This window comes from Gasterosteus aculeatus, chromosome 13 (genome assembly GCF_964276395.1).
Source record: "Gasterosteus aculeatus chromosome 13, fGasAcu3.hap1.1, whole genome shotgun sequence".
Taxonomy (NCBI): Eukaryota; Metazoa; Chordata; class Actinopteri; order Perciformes; family Gasterosteidae; genus Gasterosteus; species Gasterosteus aculeatus.
In genome coordinates, this window is record NC_135701.1 from 16,190,929 (window position 1) to 16,198,017 (window position 7,089).

Sequence of the window (7,089 nt, forward strand, 5' to 3'; positions counted from 1 at the left end):
TGTCAGCGAGGTGTGTGCGGACTCCTGCGCTGTTCGGAGCGGTCGCACTGGGACACAGAGGCCCAGTCGCACCGGGACACAGAGGCCCAGTCGACCGGAACAACGGTGGTGTTGAGTTGAAACCGCAGAAGATTTGTGGAGGACTTTAGACGGGGGAGACCGACAACACGCCGTTGAATTCCCCGGATGAGAACCACTAACAACCACCGCGTTACCTAGCAACCCAGCTGCGCATAGAGGCTGCGGCCAGTGTGGAGTTCATATTGTTAATGTCCACGTTGTGTGCTTCGTCCACCGTGAACTCTAAAAGGACCTTCATGTCTCTGCTGTCATGTTGTATTCTTCTTTTTTAGTTGAACTGCCTGAGGTTCGTCTTTTCCCCGTCTGTTGTATATTTATGCAGTTGATAATTGCATGCACATATTGATAATTGACTGCCAACACTTTTTTGATGAATCTATATTTTTAATATCGGCCTAAAGTTCATCCATGACTTAAATGTAATCCACCAGAAAACCCACTGATTTATAGTCCCTGGTCTAGTTTCAGTCATTTCAGTAATAACCAGTCAGCTGTCTTTGGTGAACAGTTTGTTTTGGTCAGCAGGAGGATTATTAAGGGATAAGTACAGTTATTTTTCATAAGGCCTGTGTGTATTTATGGCTTTGTGTCAGTACCAATCCTGGCTGGTGTATTTCAGGACGCAGGGGAGATGGGTGGGAACACTGTGCATCCACCAGTTACTAAAATGAGTTTAAATGCACGCACGCACGCACACACACACACACACACACACACACACACACACACACACACACACACACACACACACACACACACACACACACACACACACACAGACACTGACACAGCAAGCAGACAAAGCAGACTTGAGTGAACACATGAGCAGACGGTGTGCAGCAGTGAAATAATTGAATCCTTAATGCTTTCCCTCTTCATGATGTCTGCTCTCACACACTCTTACGGTTACTTTTACCAACAGCAGCTCTGCCAAAATGGAAATCAGAGCATAAATAATAGCCAGTGCAGAGCTGCGTGTGTGCCAAGTGTTATTGTATCTTTAATGGTCCACCAGCTCTCCGCATCGATTACCAGATCTTCAGCAAATCATCATGCGTGATGTTTTTCTTTTCTTTTCTTTTTTCAGTTCTCATAAAAAACAAGATAACTGTTCGCCTTTGTTGTCTGGAAGATACACTTAATTGCACGCCTGTTAAAGTTGTGCAGCTGTAATCTTGTTTGCTGAAGATCTTGTTTTTCCCTCCTCTGTGTTATTGTGCTGAAGCCGCAGCAGGAAGCCTCTGGGAGTTTTACTGGCGTTCCCTCCGTCAGGTGTGTTTTTGTGTCATCGCTGCAATCTTAAAGAGCCCATCGCGTTGATCCTCAGGCATTTAAGGGATCATTGTTGAGATCTGGTACAGATTAGCCATAAAATACTGGGGCACAGATGATTGTGTTTGTCTGGGCATTTCATCACATTGTACATGCACACATCTAAGGGTCTGTTCGTTCAAATGACTCAAAATGTAATTTCTATGTACCGTTGGGTCAACCCAATACAGTGGAAGTCTTACAGCATTGAAAAGTTAGATTTTCAAACCAATACATCTTTTTTTTGAATCAGAGTTATTCTTGCAAAATGTTTTTATTAGAAGTATTTTTTTTAACAGAAACTAATTATGTTGAAAACTGTTGACTGTATTCCTCGGAGTAACATATTATTGTCTCTTTAAGTATACGTTACTGTTGAATTGTTTACGTAGAATTTTGAGCAAGGCTGATGGAGGCCTCTTTACGTTCCCCAGAGGAACATGGCAGAAACTTTTCATGGAACCTTTGACAAAGGCAGATGTTGTTCTGTTGTTGTTATCATGACACTACTGTTTATTAATGAATGAAAACCACACGAAAAGTTGCACTGGGACCTCCATGTCCATAAAAAGCATCTGCTTGGCTTATGTGGAACAATGTCTCTTGTCACATGTTCACATTTTCGCACTTTGAAAACGGTTGAGTTTTATTTGTACGTCTGTTGTATGGTTTCCATTGGGAGTGCCTCACCTTGGTTTCACTCAATTAGCAATAGAGTCAATTTAACTCCAAGCTTTTCTTTTTTTACTAACAAACAAAAAAAACCTCTTTAAAATCATGTTTTATCCTCCTCATTCATTCAGGAAAGTCTCTTTGACACTGGATATTGAACCTATGACCTTTCGATTATGGGTGGTAAATCCGAGACATCGTGGAACAGGCACCTTTACCATTTGGCCGAGCGGCTGTCCCCATTATGTGGGAGTTGATTGAAGAGCTCTGCAATCAGGATTCTTTTCCTGAGAGCTTTGAGATCTCAGGAGGCTTTGAGGCACACACAGAGGGGAGAGGACAGCCAAGCCGTCTGCTGGTGATTCATTTTTTAGTGCTCCCCTTTCATACACACACACACACACACACACACACACACACACACACACACACACACACACACACACACACACACACACACACACACACACACACACACACACACACACACACACACACACACACACACACAGGAGGACACAAACATGTTTTTGTGCATTGATTCAGAAATTCACACACAGCCACAGAGACACACATTCCTGATCTGCGGGACTCTGGCTCAGTCTCACTGCATTCACATAATGTTGCCAAGCCAGCTGTGCGAACTGGATCCAAAAAGAGCGGGGTAATACAGGTGTTTGTGTGTGTGTGTGTGTGTTTGCTTGTGAGTGGATGCCCCCATTACAGATTTTTCAAGTGTTTTTCGATGTGAGCTGCACATTTTCCCAAGGTGTGCAGTAAGGTCTGCATGTTGGCGGCTGCACGTGTCGTCTGGAAAAGCTGTCAGTGCAAACAAACCACACAGAGGCCAGGCCTGGCCGGGAGGTGGTTTTGGGCCCGCGGGGACGTCACTGTGGTTTCTGCACACAACGCTCTGATGAGTCGTCTCCATCTCGCAGATAGGTGTCCATTCTCCACTTTGCTTTTCACACAATGGACGCATGAACACTAGCCACTTGTTCAGCGTGCTCACGTGCTCTGTTCTTCTTGGCATGTTTTAAAAAGAGTTACAAACATGCTTTGACTTGATGATGGATTAACTGGGCAGGTAAGCCATCTAAGAGCTTTGAGTAAAATCCATAATGCACCTCTCTGCTCTGGAGCCCGGCTGCATCTGGTTTTGATGTGTTGAGACCTCTGCCTGGATGAAGAAGACAGTTCTCACCTGTCGACTCCCCCGCTATCACTACCAGGACTTCTCCTCCTCTACCAATCTCTTCTTTCTTTGGAGACAAATGATCTAATTCTGCTGGGAATCAGTTCACAGCCAAGGGCTGAAAAAACAACTCTTAATGGAAACCTACAGAATGGCTCACTGGGTCGTAGTGATTTTATTACTCTTGTCTTGTTTGCACAGTAAACAGTGTGTCACTTGTGACCGTTCTCATTAAATTCATTTAAATACCTGTTTCTTTACTTTGGGTCAAGCTGAACATATCTTTAACAGTGACATGCTCAGGGTAGAAAAGCAGGTCGTCCTTTAATCACAACAATGGTTAGATCCACGGCCCTTCCTGGCAGTGCATGTGTCCATGTCCAACGTCCCAGTGCCCTTGAATGAGACACTGGACTCCAAATTCGCTCATAGAAGCCCTAAATGCTGAGGATGGTTTAAATGTATTATTAAAATGAGATTCTTTGCATTAAGCTGACGCTTTTATCCAATGCGACTTGCATTGCATTTTTAACCCATGGCTTTTTACATTTTTGCCCCGGGAGCAATTGGGGGTTAGGTGTCTTGCTCAGGGACACTTCGACATGGGACATGGGGCAGCTGGGGCCCGAACCACCAACCTTGTGGTTCCCGGTGTACCCTCTCTACCCCTGCACCACATCGACCACATCGACCCCATATTCTTGAATTCATAACAATTTTGTTAAAAGAAATCATCATCTTAGAATCACGGCTTAGAACATCACAGGAAAACCAATTAGACCCATATCCCCCTCCATCTGTTTGCTAGTGTTATATTTTGTTTCACTTCAGTTTAGTGTGTGCCTTTTTAAATCTATGGTGCATGTTCAGGCCACAGGCTGCACATCAATAAGTGTCATTGTCTTGGGGTGACAAAGTTGTTGATCAAATCCTACCCAGGGACCAGTGTGTGCGTGTGACTGTGCAGCCTGCACACTCCCGTGACCTCCTCACTCAGACCTCCCCGAGGCTCCACAGCTGTTGGGCTCGCATGCTAGCAGCTCATCCACCCTCAGCTGTAATCAGTGATTCACCTGCACGCCACTTCCTCTGACATTTTCGCTTCCTCACAGCTTTGTGTACGCCGTCAATACAGTCGGTACACACAGGAATGGGTTCGTGTTCGTGTTTGGATCAATATGTATGTATGTGGATCTATACTCTGTTAAAGTAAATATGCAAAGGTCATTTAAAAAAAATAGTCATAAAATATATATATATATATATATATATATATATATGTCGAAGTGTCCCTGAGCAAGACACCTAACCCCTAACCCCCAATTGCTCCCGGGGCAAAAATGTAAAAAGCCATGGGTTAGCGTCAGCTTAATGCAAAGAATCTCATTTTAATAATACATTTAAACCATCCTCATATATATATATATATATATATATATATATATATATATATATATATATATATATATATTGTGTATATACTGTATATATTGATTTTGTGTTGGCAGTCGCTGTGTTTGGTGCGCATGACTCACTTACCAGGTGGGATTTTTAACGGCATCCACCCGGAGAAAAAATAAATGCAGACAGAGGTACAATCTTCGCTTTGTGCCAGTTTGTCAATTATTTATTGACTAAACGAGGTGTACGGTGGTCACAGAGAGAGCCAGGCTCAGCTGGGGAGCAAACAAAGCCATGCAGGCATTTTGAGGAAGACGAGAGAGGTCACGGCTGGGGTAGAGGACGAAGAGATAAGAGCTGTTTATGTTTCTGGTCCCATTCATCTCCATTGAGAGGCCTTCATCTCAACACTTAGAGAGAAAAGGCCCTGCCCTTTGCTGTGCTTTCTGTGCTTCTTAAAGCATAAACCACTCTCAGGTCCTAACAGCCCTTCCTGTGTGCTCGGCGTGTTTGCTCAGGACCGAGGTTCCGGGTTTGAGTGTCAGCCTGTTCACAGGCAGTTTAAGGCACAAAATCGAATGCAACAATTTGAGTTCAACGTAAAATTTCCCTGCGATTACACAAAGAGATTCAGTTGTGGGAAGAAAAACAAACAAGCTGTGACTTCCTCTTCAGTGTCAGAAGGATTTATTATTGACAGTATTGTTTTCTTACCGTGGAGCTTCCTCTCTGGCCTGCGGCATTGTTTAATCTCTCGCTGGTTGATGCACCTATAGCTTCCATCTCCGAATGATTTGTGTTTCACTCAAAGTTAAAACGTTCTGTCGGACAGAGAGCAGCTCTAAAGCTGTGCCATAGGGAAGGTTGTGTTTCCCATGGTATGCTTTGTGTTTGCCTGCTGGCCTGCAGGGATATAATGACAAGCGTGGACCACCCATGTCTGCTTTGGGCTGAATGTTATTTAAGGAGTTCCCCCAGGTTCTCTCTCTCTTTCTGTGTGTGTGAAAACCCATATGCTCTAGTTTACATGCTTAAGCCAATGTGATGATTTTTAAACTTAAAGTGATTACACTGTAATAACTGATGAATGAGAATCAAATCAAATATATAATTGTATAATAGTACATTATAGTGTTTTAATATCAATGTATTGGTTGTTTTGTGTACTTCATATAAGTGCTAAATAGAGCAGATTTGAAATTATTTGATAACTGTTGCATGCAGATAACTGCATGTCTTCTTTAGTTTAAAGACATCCACTGCTGGCGGGAAATGGAATAACTAAAACAATACAATCGTGCATTCAGACTTGCCAGATTCTTTTCTAGGTACAACGTTACCGGCAGTATCGTCGATCTATAATCACTCTCAGTGCCTCTGTCAAGAGCAATCAACATCATGTCCCCTCATTCCATCTCCCTCTTCCGCAGACTCTTGAAAGACCATTTTGAACTGCATCCAGAGGATGTGCCGGGTGAACACGAGGCAGTTCCCAGGAGCTTCCTGTTCCCCACAGGTCAGAGGATCTGTCGTTGAGGACAGTCTGCGCCCTGGCGACCGAGCTCTTCCTGGCTCGGCTGGTTTCCAGAGGTACAACCCTCTTCTGTCCATGCGTCTGCAGTGTGCGAGGCTGTGCATGTGTTTCCAACTTGGTGAGCATCCTGGGTGAGACGTTCAGAGAGACTTTTGTGTGGTGATCTCGCACAAAACACACAGGAAGCTGGATTTATGGGAAATGTGGTCTGAATTTAAAATGAAAAAACACTAGAATGCGTTGCTGATTCAACCAGAGAAAAACATAAATACTCATAGTTGCCACTAGGACTATTGTATAATTACCACCGCAGAAAGTGAGAAGGATCTGAATTTGATATCATCAGTCAGTTCATCTTTCCTACTTTCTCCCGGAGAAAGATTCTTAGCCTGTCAGTGACTCGCTCACAAACATTATGGATGTGTCTGGATATATTTCGAATTTTGCACCCAAGCATAATTTTTAAAATATGGCATATATCTTTAAAAATTACAGATTTGATGCATTAACGAGCTAGCACACTAAGTGACACACCCACCATGTTTGGTGTTTATCTACCATGCTAAATGCTAACGTGCCCGCGTGCAATCTCATGTGTTGAGGAACCTTTACCTTCAGGTCCCCGAGTCTCGTTTGGCTGAAAACGGTAAATTGGCCGTTTGCAGTTATTATTTATGCTTCCCATTGCTACGAAAGGGTCGGATAACAATGTGAAATCAGAAACAAATATTCACCAGAACCTCCTTCAGGTCCCACCGCTGACAGACACGGGTATGCCTCCGCTGCTGCCTTCACCATGCAGTTGGAGCACCAGGCCCGGCTGCAACACCCAGTCGTGACATGTGAAGCTGGGGCCGTCGGAGGTGATGGGCTCGTGAGATAACATCGATGGGCG